Below are 14,293 nucleotides of genomic sequence, written 5' to 3' on the forward strand. Positions count from 1 at the left end.
AGGCAGTTCATTGTTCTCCCCTGGTTTCCTGTGTGTATAGGATTTTTGTTTTCCAGCCAGTCTATAAATAAGCTCCCCCAAAGTCCTTGTCACAGTATTTGATAAATAACGCGTATTGGTTTCAGATTAAATCGTCGCTTCAGCCTGGGGAGTCTGGTGATGCCCTTGATCCTGATTTGTTTTTCTCCATGGCACTTATAACCACCCAGCAAATCATGTTTGTTTATTGTCTCTTTCCCCTGATTAGCATAGAACCTTCATGAGGACAAGGAGTTTGTTTTTTCTGACTGCTGTACTCCTAATACCTAAAGAGGTTCATGGGTCATTATAGGCGCTCAGTATTTATTCGATGGACAGGTGGACAGACAGATGGACGGAGGGACGGATGGACAGATGATGGTGACAAACATATTCAGCTCCTGCGTGCTGGGTACTATGTGCAGCTGTTTACTCACGTTACCATCTTTCATCCTCACAATTCTGTTGCGAGGTAAATATTACTATCCCCATTTTACAGAAAATGAGGCTTCGAGAAGTTTAGGGTACTTAGTGAGTTGTGGGACTGGAATTCAAATCCAGGTTCGTCTGACTACAAAATGTTTCTTTTGGTTTTGTTTTCGCTTTTGCTTCTATTTTAGCCACTGTGGCCGTGACTCAGCAGATCTGGAGTCCCTCCCAGGCACCCAGCAAGTGTCGGCAGCGCTCAGAGGCTTCTGAGACACACTGTCCTACACAAAGTCGCCTCCAGAAGACCTGTCACCTTGCCATTTATAGAGTGTGGACAAGGGGATAGTGAGGACCCCAGAACCCCTCCAACAGCATAGCCGTCCACAAAGCCCTCCTTAGAAGACGGATGTCTCCAGGGGTAAGGCACACCCGATAGAGTGTGAACATACCTGGAGACCATGTATTTCCTTCCCAAAAGAGAGGACCCCAGAAACCAAATTGATGGCCAAGTGGCAGGAAGTGGGAGCCCTGTGCTGCTGCACCCCTTGGACAGGTCTCTTTGTGGTGCACAGGCTATGCGGCTCCAGCCCTGCGGCTTCCCTGTGCCCAGGCTCTCCTACACTCACCATGCAGTTGCTGTTCACCATCGGAAAGGTCTTTGGATTTGTCTAACTGTGGCAGCAGCCCATTTTATGAGATGCTTCTTGCTCGCTTCCCCAGAGCATTGTGTTGGGCAAACTGAGGAGCCGAGAGGGCAAGAGAGCCAGCAGGAGCAGCCACGATGCACCACGTACACATGGAAGTACCCCACCGTGGCCCCCAACCTGAGACTCTGTGGCTTGCAGTGACCCAGGGAGATCCAGAACATCGCATTTCCCGAGCAGACAGTGTCTGTAAGTGGATGCCATCCAGTCAGTCCTTGCCCTGGAGTCTCCAGGCCTTAGGCTGGCCCCACAGCGGCCTGAACACAGGTGCCTCAGCCTCTCCCCTCTTTGGTGCCCGAAGAGGAATTATGTCCAGTCAGCCTAGTGACACCTCAGCCAGCAGCAGGGCAAAGGCAAGAGGGCCACACTCCAGGGTCAAGCGAGGACAGAAGGGCCAGAGTTCCCATTAGTTCAGCATAGCAGAAGCCCAGGAAAAAAACAATTTTATTTTTCTAAAAATAATTTGATCAGCATATATTTGTAATTGAAATAGTCTTTATGGGAAAAGTGAACAAGTTGTTAGACTTCCTTACATTTATTTGGTGGCTTAGAAATGTTTTTTCTTTTTAATGGGGGCAAGGAGGGTGTTGAGTAGAGGCACTCTAATCGTTTTAGTGCTTAGAGTCTTTAAAGGTCCTAATCCTTTAAAGGTCCTCCTTTAAAGGTCTGCCCCAAACAGGGACACGTAATCTGTGCTCAGTCCCTCAACATTCTTAAGCAGCTGGTTCAAGACAAAGTCATGCTCTGGCAGTGGAGCTGATACTAATAAGGAATGTGGAAAAGCATTGCGTCTGAGGGAAAGCCAGTGTGGCCAAAACAAGCTGTGGAAATTAAATCTGTCGATGACCAGATTGAGCTCATACTTCTGTACCACGTTAGAGAAGACCTAAGAAGCTCATTCTCTCATTTATTCACCCATTCTCTAGTGAGCCTCTGTAACATTTGCAGCCCAGCCACCATTTGCATTCCTTCTGGTAATTGCTGTCTGTACTTTCACTTCTCCTTGAGGAATGGGCCATCTCCTAGCTCAGCCCACACACCAGTCAGCACGTTCCATCCACAGGCCATGGTGACTGGGTCAGGGAGGAACAAGCGACCCGAGTCAGGCCAATCCCAGCCAACAAGACCCAGTTCTGGGGCATCTGTTCCAGCTACTGGAAACCACTCTTCTGCTTCTGATGTGGCCTGAATATGACGCCAACCCAGAGGAAGCTGGCTGAGAGGTGGTTCCAAATGGCATCATGTGAGCCTCAACACCAGCTATGCCTCTACCTCCAGACTGTGAAGTTCCATGAGCAACAAGCTCTCTTTGCTTAAGCAAAACACAAGTCACTAGGAGTTGAATTTCTGGCATTCGATGCCAAAACAGTACTTCAAGGGGAGCCATGCTCTTCCCACACTGGGCTGTTAGCTCCTGGGGCTGGACTTGGTCCATTCACATTGATATCCCCTCCACACCCATGGCCTGCAGCAGTGGTTCTCAGGGTGGGGGCACGACCAACCGGGAGGGAGGCATTTCGCACATTGGTGGGGGTGTTTTTGGTTTTCACAATGACTGGGGAACCCAACTGGTGCTCCTGGTGGGAGCCCACCAGGCTCGACTTCCTGCAGTGTGTGGCTGGGGTAAGACTGGTCTTGGTCTAGTTCAGAACTTTACCAAGAGCTGTTCATCATTTTGAAAACTCATGCCAAAGATGGCCACCCCACCCCACCCTACCTGCCCTACTGAGTCACCATGCACCACCACACACCTGTGCCTGTCACATGGCAGTGACTGCCCAAGGCCACGTGCATCAGACTTCTTTTAATGTCTCCTGGTGTAGTCTGCCCAAGCACTTACATATGGAAATACATATTTTTTTTTATAAAATTGCTGTCTTTTGTTTCTTCTTTCTATTACCGTTAGGGCATTATAATGATTATTTTAAAATCATGTGGGTAAGTAGGTTCTCTTATCTGGGAATTTCATTTTAGGATAAGAAAGAGGATATTGCAAAATGTGTTATTAAAGGGGAGTCTGGGAAGGTGGAGACTCACCACCCGGGGCAGCCAGGCGGCTCCAGCGGGGAGCCCCTCGGAGGCCTCCCTGCCTGTTCCTCCCGGCAGGCGTGGCCTCCGCTGCACCCTTTGCAGCCTCTACCCTATAAGGACATGTGAGGGCTGAGCAGGCAGAGAAAATGAATGGGCTCCCCTGGCTGGCGCCTGCAGCTCTCACAGCTTCCCAGAGGGGAGTGGGTGGGGGCGGCAGAGGGCGGGAGCAAGCAGCCTCCCAGGAGAGGGCCTCCTCCCAGAGCTCGGGCTCTACTGTGCCCCCTGCCACTGGGAGCCCCCGATTAGAGGATCTGGAGTGAGCCCAGACTTTCAAGTGCAAGTAAGGAAAACTGCCTGTCCACAGGCCCTGTTACTTACCTCCAGACAGGTGTACACACGTTTCCATGGGACACGTAGTTCTAGAAAATGTGAGTCAGGACAGATCTGAGCACTGAGGGCTCGTGGGGCCAGGATGGGGTGCCTGGGGAGGGAAATCTGTCCCTTGTCTTGGCTCCTTCCCCAGACCTGTGTTCTGGGTTTGGTGCCAGTGGTGGAGATAGCGAAAGGCCTGCCTGGGTGGTTGTGTGGCCACAGCTGGCCTGGCTGCAGACCTGGCCTTCCAAAGGCCTGGACAGCTTAGACCCGAGAGGCTTGGGGTCCAGACCAAGCCCCAGACACTGCGTGGGCAGGGCCACCATGGTGGACCACCACCCAGGAGGACCCCTGGATGCAGCGGTGGGTCACCCAGCACCCCCACCTTCCCGGAGAGCCAGGGCCACTCCCCAGACCCCAGCCCTCCTCCAGCACTTGTGGGCTGGCTCCAGGGAGAAGGCTGAGAAGGAGCTGGCCCTGCCCCACCTTATATAGCTGTTCTTGGAGCCAAAAATGTTTATTTCCCAGCCTTTGGGTAGTTTCTCCAGGGAGGGACCTTCACAGGTAGGCTGAAGGGAAATGGAGGCATAGGACAGGGTGGCGATTCATCCCAGGTCATGCTGTGCCTCCCTGGCCAGCCCCCCGTGTGTGGAAGCCCAGGTCCAGATCATGTCAAAGTGACCTGGGTTCCAGCATCAGCTGGACCACCCCCTCCCTTTGCTCAGCTCCCCATAAAGATGCTGCCCTGAACCTACCCATGTGGCCACCAGAGAAATAGCGATCTGTGGGTCTTTGCTGGGCCACCTCTGGGACCACTTGCTTCAATCTTGGGTCAAGACAGGACAGACATGACAGGCAGGCTCAGGCTGCCAGTTCCGTCCTTCCAGCTCAGGTGTGGGGCAGCCCCAGGATGATGGTCTGGCACCTGCTGCAGGTAGAGCGCAGTGCACAGACTGTGTGGGCCACATCTAAGTAAGCTGGTCTCCGCGACTAGATGGGCAGAGCACACCCCACTACCCACTGGCTCCCTGAGAGCCTGGGGCAAGGATCGGGGCCTTACATCAATGTCTCCCCCAGGACCTGCATGGAGAAGGTCAGAGAACATTGTGGGGCCTCGTGGGCCAGGGCGGGTGGCAGAGACAGAGCTAAGAGAGCCCGGATCTCCACTGCCTCCAGGGCAGCCAGGTCCTTGAGGAGCACCAGCCTCCTGACGCTCCCAGCTGCCAGGACCCCTCCCTAGGCGCCACCCCTTGGACCCACCTACTGGATGCATGACTCCTTCACCAGTGGCCCCGAACCAGAGTGCTCAGCACAGGCAGTGCCGCTCAGCAGCTGTGTCAGCCAGGTGGATGGCAGCTGCCCCTCCTCCTCGGGCTCTGGCAGCCAGGAGCTCTCTTGGTTTTTCACCCCGTGCCCATCTCTAAAGAGAATCAGCTCCTCTTCAAGTATCTGCTCCCAACAATCTCCCCAGAGAGAAACGTGTAGATGGCATGAGAGGCTCTGAGGGGCTGTGTTAGTGTGAATTAGATTTGACCACAGGGTCTCTGAACAACCAAAGTGACAGTAGCTCAAATAAGCCAGACGTTGGTTTCCCTCTACTCACCAAATCTGCAGTATCAGTGCCGGGCGCCCCGGTGCTCCTCAGCGTCAGGGACCCGTGCTCCCTCTCCTGTGCTGTGTACTGAGCTGAATAGTGTCCCCCCAAATTCACGTCCACCCAGAACCTCAGAATGTGACCTTATTTGGAAATAGGGTCCTTGCAGATGTTACTATTTAAGATGAAGTCATACTGGAGTAGAGAGGCCTTAAACCCAGTGGTGTTCTTACAAGAAGAGGAGAAGACACACAGACACAGACACAGAGCAAAGGCCACGGGATGATGGAGGCAGAGATGGAGTGAGTGATATAGCTACAAGCCAAGGAACACAAGCCAAGGATGGCTGGCAACCACCAGAAGCTAAGAGAGAGGCACAGAATGGGTTCTCCCTCGGAGCCATCAGAAGGAACCAACCCTGTCGACACCTCGATTTTGGATTTCTGGCCTCCTGAACTGTGAGAGGATATATTTCTGAGAGACAGAATACATTTCTGGTTTTGTTCTGTTTTGTTTTGTTTTGGTGAGGAAGATTGGCCCTGAGCTAACATCTGTGCCAATCTTCACCTATTTTATGTGGGACGCTACCACAGCCCGGCTTGATGAGTGGTGCCAGGTCTGCGCTCCAGATCCGAGCCTGTGAACCCCAGGCTGCCCAAGCCTAGTGCACGAACTTAACTCTGCCACCAGGTGGGGCCCACATTTCTGTTGTTTTAAGCTGCCCAGTTGGTGATACTTTGTTACCATGGCCCCAACAAACTAGTCACCATAGGTCCCAAGGTCACCTTATGATCCCATGTGGCACCTATGCTTCAAATAACACATCTGCATGCCAGCCACCAGGAAGGAGAAAGGAAGAAGAAAGGAAGAAGCCACAACCCTCCCCTGATGGACACTTCTAAGATGTTGTACACGTCGTCTCCACTCTCGTTCCCTTGACCAGAGTTGAATCACCCAGTGATATGTGCCCAGCTAAACATGGTAGGATTTATTACTATGGAAAAAGAGGAGAAGGGAAATTGGGGCACAATATTGCACGTTCCAGAACAACCAACCTGCCTCTACTAGATGTTTCTGGTCCCCAGGTCCCCTCTGATGGAGCCAGCATCGCCATCCTTTCCCTGAGCAGCACCCCACCTTGCTGGCTGCCTTCCTCCCTAGCTCCAAATTCCCTTCTGTTACGGGGCACTTCAGGTCAGCCCCAGCTCCCACCTTAAACCACATTCCCCACACCCACCACAGTGCTCAGAGGCAAAAGGCTGTGGGGAGCAGCACCCAGCCTCCTGGGAAGGCAGAGCTCTGAGACCTTGGGTTCTCAGCAGCTCCTTGCCCCACCCTCACCCTAACCAACTTATCCAAGTATTTCTTCCAAATGAATCCAGTGCTCGGCCTACGAGACAATCCGGAGAAAGAAATTTCTTTCACTGCCATACAAATGAGACCCTGTCATCTTTCCAGCCCGGCTTTGGTTGGTTGGACTTTACCCCTCATGGCCCAGCCTGAAAACCTTCAAACTCAGAGCATCTCCTCCTCCGCCCTAACCAGCCAATAGGCCCAGAGAAAGGGTGCTGCCGTGTCCCAGTAGCTCATGCTTCTCCAGCCCAGGAGTTCAAAAGGGGTGGAATGAAGGGTCCCTGGACAGCACGAGGTCCCCCTCCCACGGACTTCTCTCACCCTCCACCTGTTTTCTCATGTGGTCCCGTTGACTCTAGAGCTTCTGGTCAGCAGTCGCACAGATGTGCAGCTCCAAGATGGGACTTTGCTGCTGGCAGCGCCTGCTCCGAGCCGGGACCAGCTGTACCCTGCAGCTGGTGGAGCTGGAAGGCGGCTGCTGGGTGGTCACCTGCAAAGGGGGAGGGGGGCACGATTTTGACATGTTAGTCCCACTGCTGGGACGCCGAGGCGCAGAGGGCAGATGTCCGAGCCTCGGGTGGTTGAGTATTTGATGAATCTGCCCCTTGTGTTGGCACCCAGCATTCTGGTATCAGCTTCCTGGATGTACCCAGACCTCAGCAGGCTGACCTTGACCCTGCAGACTGACCTCTGTCATCTCTGCCCTGGGCCCCCAGCTGGGCCATATTTGCCTGAACCCAAGGGATGCACAGAGTTCATCTCACTTTTCCTGGACAGCTTCTCAGCCCCTACTCAAAGCAGGGGCTGCAAATACTCAGGGGAGAGGGTGATTTAACTCTATTTACCAGAAACTTCTGAGCCTGGGCAAGATGCTGCTACACTGACAGCTACTCAAACATCTCTGCCTACTTCAGCACCTCCCCCCAGAATCTTGACAGGCCCTCCTGGGACCTGGTCCAGGCCTGGAGTCAGAGGAGAGCTAAGCCACTCCCCTGTCTCACAGCGGTGGGGAGGAGAGGTTTGCAGAGCTGGAGGCCGGGCGTGTCTGGGTCCCTCCTCTTCTCCTCCTTGCTCCCCGAGCACTGTCTCTTGGACAAGCAGAGAGGCCTGGGATGGAGCCGGCTCTGCCCAGAGACCTGTGTGAGTCCAGACTCTTCGTTGCAAGTAAAGTAATCAGCTTGAATCACACTCAGCAAAGGAGCCTTTACCCTATGCTTGCAGGGGTGTTGTAGAAAGTGGAGGGCACGGTGCAGCCGCCGCAGGAAGGACTGGATCAGACGCTAAGGGCCCCAGACTCCAGGGAGAACCCTGCCACCTGGCTTAGCCCAGTGCAGGCCACCACCCACTGCTGCCGGGTTCCCGTTACAGGCCTAGCCACATAGGGAGCGGACTGTCAGTCCCAGGCCCACACAGAGTCCCACGCAGATCCCAGAGGAGAAGAGAGACAGCACACACTGCTGGAGTCTTCCTTCCAGCTCCCAGTGAGGCCCGCTCCACCTCTGACTTCCTTGTGATGCAAACCAACAAAATCTCTTTTGGCTTAAGCTGTTTTCAGACAGGTTTCTGTCACTGCGCATGGAGGAGTCCTGGTCTGACTTTGTAAGGAAATGAGGCCAGAGAGAAAGGGCAGAGGCCTCCACAAAAGAGAGAGAGCTTAACAGTTGAGCAGACAGCTTGCAAGGAGGAGGGAGCTTGCAATGAGGGAAGGCGAGGTCGGCCTTGGCTGCTGTACCCGAGGCAGCTCCAATGTGTCTGCGCTGACTTTCTTCCCAGGGTCAGGGGCTGGGGGCCAGGGGGCAGCGTCAGGAGAGGGTGGCCTGGGGCCGGTGATGAGACGAAAACAGTGATGCCCAGGCCGCCCGGGTGGGGACTGTCTCCGCTCCAGGGCGCGTGTGATTTCTGGGAACCTCTCCGCGCGCTCTGACCGCCGGGCTGGCACAGCCAGAGGCCGGGTTCCTGGAAGTGACCGCCTGGGGAAGGCGGGGGTGCGCGGGCGGCCAGGCAGGGGCAGATTTTCCGCCAGGGCCGGGGCTCAGGTCGGGCTGGGGGTGGGGTGGGGCTTCTGCCTTAAGACTCTACCGAAGACCCCGGCTGACCCCGTCCTTCCCAGGCCAGAGGTCACTGCAGTGAGCCCCGACCCAAGATTCGGGTCCCTGGGTGAAGACTCCTGCTGCGGCGTGTTGCTCGCTCCTTGGGGCGGAGCGGCGGCGCCGATGACCATCAGCGCTGAGGCGCCCCGGGTGCGGCCGCCGCTCCACCTGGTCCCCGCGGGGCCGGGCGGCTTCGGGGCGGCTTCCTCCGGCGGCGCGGCCGGCTCCTCCCGCGGAGAGATTTATCCCCGGCGGCTCGGCGGGCGCGGGTCTCCCCTCGCAGAGCCCCGATCCGCGCGCCAGGCCCCGGGGGATGCTCGCTGCCGCGCTCGCTCTGTTCCGCGGTCCGGCCTTGGGACTTGAGAGGCACCCGGAGCTCCACCCGAGACCCTTCGGTCCAGCGGTTCCCACACTTGACGTGCCCATCCGAATCTCCCAGAGTTCTGGGCCCCACCCCCAGAGCTTCTGATTCGGCAGGTCCGGGCGGCGCCTGAGAACTTGCATTTCTTTCTTTCTTTCTTTCTTTTTTGAGGAAGATTAGCCCTGAGCTAACATCTGCCGCCAATCCTCCTCTTTTTGCGGAGGAAGACTGGCCCTGAGCTAACATCCGTGCCCATCTTCCTCTACTTTATATGTGGGATGCCTGCCACAGCATGGCTTGTCAAGCTGTGCCAATGTCTGCACCCGGGATGTGAACCAGCGAACCCGGGGTGAACCCGGGGCCACCCAGAAACAGAACGTGGGAACTTAACCGCTGTGCCACCTGGCCAGCCCCAGAACTTGCATTTCTAACAAGTTCCCAGTGCTGCCCGCTCCGGGGACCCCACTTGGAAAGCCAGTGGCCAGTGCTTACCAAGTCTCTCCTCACTGCCCATAATTTCACTTTTGGCTTTATAGGTCTGTCAGTAAAAGGCTTCATCCCAGGGGCAGAAAGGCGTTCTACATCTTATCCTTGACCTCAGGTTCAGCTGAGTTCATGGGTCATTCAGTATTGGTGGGGAGAAGGGTAAAAAGGAAGATTTAATATTACTGTGTGCACCTTCTATCATCACGAATTATTCTTTTTATTGTAAGATTAATCAATAATTTATTGAGTAACCCAGTGATGACTTTGTCTTAGCCACGCCTCCGTCTAGTCCATATGGAGGTCTCACTGTGAAAGCAAGAATCATAACGTCATGTTGCTTTAGGACAAGTAGGACTGGTGGTTAGGCTAAGACAACAGTGAGCTCAGGACATGCTTCGTGGCTCACAGGAATCCCTTCTGCAGCGTTCCAAACATCCAAGACAGGGACAGCCACAGCACTAAAGATGTTCTGTGTGTGCCATGTCCTGCTGGTCCTCAAGGTGTGTTGACCAGCCAGGAAACCACCCAAATGCAGTCACTTTGGCATCTACTCTTCCAGTTCAGACCAACATACCACCCTCTGTGCTCACATCACATGCCTGCCATAGGCGTTTTTAAACTTGCTTAGAAATTCGTGATATTCCACACTAAAAATCTTGTGTCTGTATCTAGGAACACGACTGATGAGAGCCCCACTGATCTTTTGCAGAAGTGTACTTGCTTTGAAAAGATCTTGGCTACAGGTTTGCTCTTTGGGAAGTCCATTTTAAGGGCTGGGTCTTTTTACCAGCCTCATCCAGGTCACAGAACTACTGGGGGCTGTGATGTCACTCACATCCCCAGACAGGGCAAGGAAGGACAGCACCGAAGGCCAGGACAGATACTCTAGTCTCCCCCCTACTTTCAGGCCTCCTCTGCTTTCCTGCTCACAGACAGCTCTCTTAGGAGATGTCTATACCCACCTGGGTATGCTCTCCTTCCAAGAAACCAAAGAGCCCTTGGAGACACCAAGACCCACGTCCTCTCTCTCTATGTGGACTCCAGGCTGAGAAGACCGACGGATATGAAGCCCCAATACATTATGAGTTTTGGGCCGTGACCAAAATCCAACTTTCCTGGAAGGAAATATTTATTGCCTGAGCAACATCTTGCAGTAGTTTGTCTTTTGATTTGTGCCTGGTATTTCAGTATGTTCCTGGTTCAACCCTCCGATTAGATCCAGGCCCTGCACTTGCTCAGAGACACGCTCCTGGTCTGAACTCCCCCTCCAGGGCCTCCAGACCAGGCAAGCAGAGCTCAGTGCAGTTGGCTCCCAGATTTGTCTGAGTGGGTCAGCCTTAGACGGCTTAATTTAGGTGGCTTCACCCTCTGTAACTCAGGGGGTGCCGTTTACCAGCTCCCTCTCTTTGGAGGGTTGCACCCTCTTCGTCTGCTTGTGGTCTTGGCTCTTTACTCTTCAACAGAGACAGCATCCAGCCAGCTGCAAAGACGAATTCATTCAAGGGTACAGAGATGCACGGCTTCTCACCCCTAAGGTACGCAAGAGCTGGGGCCCACAGAGGGCTATCAGCTGCAGAAGACTCAGATTGGTCCCCCCCTGGATGCAGACCTCTTTGATGTGCCTTTGACGTCCAGTGCAAGGCTGGTTCGCTCTCCTGAAGTGTTCTGCACATTCCGAGAACTGAATTTGGGGTCGAGTTTTTCCCAGCAGCAATATCTTGACAATCCTAGAATCTGAGTGATGGGTTTATGCTGATTCATTAAATGATTCTCTCTACTTTGGCATATGTTTGAAATTTTCACAATTAAACATTTTAGAAAGTCATCTTGCGGCCATTGGCAGTATGTGTCCCACTTTGGGAAAACAGGGGTGATCAGATAAGAACCTCCCATTTAGGGCCAATGGGATGCTTCGGTAAGTCCTAAGACTCGGGAAGGTAAGGCAGCTGGTTCAGTGCCCTGCTCTGAACTCATGGAACATACAGAGCAGAGCCAACTTGGGTACTGCCCAGATGAAGCTTCAGAACTAATCAGTTTTGCCTTTGTGACAAAAGTATTCTTTGTACTCACACCAGGACATATCAAACAGGTTAAATATAGTGAGTTTGATTTAGAGATTTTTCCAATTTAATACCTGTATTAAGCATCACACGAGTGTTCCCGGATTTGAAGGAAGTCTTCACATAAATTATGACTAAGGAATTATAGCAGTTTAAATATTTATTAACTGTGTCAAGCCATATCTGCTTGTTTCAGTATCATCCACAGTCACGGAGATGTTATAATTCAGAAGTCAACCCAGATCCTTGACAACTTGAGCTGCTGGTAAGAAGCTATCTCTGCATTTATTATAAGAAAACAAACTTATATTGTTTAATTAATAATAAACTCCTTTGTTGAAGCCACTTTTAATTGATATGACATATGTAGAAATTATGTCTGTAACAGTCAGGCCTCTTTTTGTTGCAGTCAACAGAAACCCAATTTGAACCAGTTTAAATTAAAAGGATGGTCGATTGGAAGGATGCTGGGGGAGGGGTGTGTGGCCCACAGAATGGACAGAGGAGCTTCGAGAATGAGGGCAGCTCCAGGGGAATTCAGAGTCTGGGACCAGAGATTCGATGCCCTCAACGTTCTCTTTGCATCTCTCTGGGTGACAGCTTCATTTTCTCTGGCTTTTCCATGTGGTGAAGGACATGGCTGTGTTCTGTCCTGGGGTCTCATTTTATAATGACCTGACCACACTTCAACAGAAAAATCTCAAGGAAAGACTCTCATTGGCTCAGCTTGTATCACGTGCCCATCCTGAACCAACCACTGTGGCCAAAGGGATAAGTGGTCCTGTCTGGCCCATGTGCCCATCCCTGTGGCGAGGGGAGGGAGAAGTGGGGTGTGTTACCAGAAGGGAGAGGGGTGCTGGGCAAAGATAAGAGCCACCACAGTGAACACAATCCTGGCAATTAGGCAAATACACTTGGAACAGAAGCAAAGCAGCAGTGGTTTTTACAGTAGCTAAGAGCCCAGGGTTCAAAGGCACATGAACTTGGGTTCAGTCCTTGTTTTACCACTCCCCAGCTGTGTGATGTTTGAGGAGTTTCTTAACCTCGCCATGTTATTCATCTTGTCAAAGACAAAACAGGGACAAGTCAGGACACTGATTTTATTCAGCCTATTGCAATAAGGAGAGTACCCCAGATCAGACATCAGTGTCTAAAAACACAGGGTGGTTTTACCTTAGACTTGCATATGGAGGGGAAAAAGTTGACAGGTTTACAATTTACAGTTGGGACGGTTTTGCAATCAAAGGAAGTCTCAGTCAATTAGCTGAACGGGAAATGTTTATCTCTGTGTCTAACCAGTTTCAGGGTGGTGGGGGGGGCACGGCACAAACAATTCTTAGCTAATCAACCATGAGATGAAGAACAGGAATTTGAAAGGTCTATGTCTGGCCTTGTCAGCAGGTTCAGGCAAAAGGGGAAAGGTCTGTGGCCTGTCACAGAGAAACGAGGGAGTCATCCGTAGTCTTATGAGAGTCACAAGAAAGAGTGGACAGAAGTCTTAGTCACATGGGAAGGGTAGTTCTTTTTGGCAAGCCGCTTCCCAGAACACAAAAGGGTAGGGGGATTTCTGAACCATCACTGTTTTCCAGGAACACAGGGCTCAGGTAAAGTACAACATCGTTAATCTGTAAAATCTTGAAAATATTATCCATCTCATAGTTGTGGTGTGAAGATTAAATAAAATAATCTATGTAATTCATTTAGCACAATGCTGGGCACACATAGGGTTGCCATATTTAGCAAGTAAAAATATGGGACAATATCATGTCCTGTATGCACAATAAAATAAGGCAGTATTTGGGATACACTTTTACCAAAAACTTATCTGGAATTAAAATGTAACCGGGTGTCCTGTATTTCCTCTGGCAACCCCTGGCGCATAGTGAGTTGACCATAAATGCTAACTTTTATTATTATGAACGGGGAGATTTGTTTTCAATACATATTACCTGGACAGGATGTCTCTTCCTACGAAATATTTTTCTTTAAATACAGTCTCAGATCTCAAAAGAGCACTGGTGGGGCTGGGGGCTGGGGAGACGGCGGCCACAGACCATCTCAGGGCTTCTTCAAAGGCAGGCTTACCTTCCTTCGCCATGCCCTCTTCCCTGTCTCTGGCCTTGGTGGTCTCCACCTTCTCGAAAGCATGGAGATGGAAACACGGAGACTCCCATCACAGAGCCTCAATGTCTGGAGGGGAGAGATTTTCTCCATCTCCAGCCACCTCCCCAGCCTCCAGCCCAGAGCTGGGCAACACGCAGGTGCTCCTTGAGCGCCGATGAAATTCAGTTCAAAAGCACCACGTGCAAGGGGAGGGAGGATCTGCGCTTGTTTTATTTTTTAAAACCCAAATTTCACGTGGGGACAAAAGAGTTTCTCTAAAATCCCCGGAAACTGCTGCAATGGGGTGGAAGCCTGGTGCCTGGAGCTTTAAGGGCGATCCTGGGCGACATTTTTGGTTTTAGGGTGGCTCTGGGTCGCTCCTGTAAAATGGGAATAATGATGCCCATCTTCTTCCACAACCACCACACTGTACTGTCATCTTCTCGTCGCTGGTTCTGTTTTCCCTGTGATACGACGAGCTCCTTGAGGCTGGGGGTTGAGCCTGGTCCGGCTCATCCCCAGAGCCGGGCACAGCGCCAGGCGGGACGTTTGTAGAAAGGAACGAATGTGAACTTGTGGCGAGGAGGACGGGAGACGCTGTCACCGCCAGCTGACTCTGGACCACGAACCCTTTCACTTCTCCGCCGGGAAGCTTCCGGCCCCCGCTCGCTACGCTCCGGCCTTTGCTCCCA

At 52.5% G+C, this 14,293-nt stretch overlaps 1 long non-coding RNA gene across 1 annotated transcript; it reads left to right on the forward strand.

The window, feature by feature from the left end:
• The first annotated feature begins 251 nt into the window (after positions 1–251).
• LOC138924746 (uncharacterized) lies at positions 252–3,021 on the forward strand. The gene is made up of 2 exons (XR_011439864.1): positions 252–490; positions 639–3,021. It is a non-coding gene; the product is annotated as an uncharacterized lncRNA (long non-coding RNA).
• Positions 3,022–14,293: the final 11,272 nt, after the last annotated feature.

The sequence above is a fragment of the Equus caballus genome, chromosome 6 (genome assembly GCF_041296265.1).
Source record: "Equus caballus isolate H_3958 breed thoroughbred chromosome 6, TB-T2T, whole genome shotgun sequence".
Taxonomy (NCBI): Eukaryota; Metazoa; Chordata; class Mammalia; order Perissodactyla; family Equidae; genus Equus; species Equus caballus.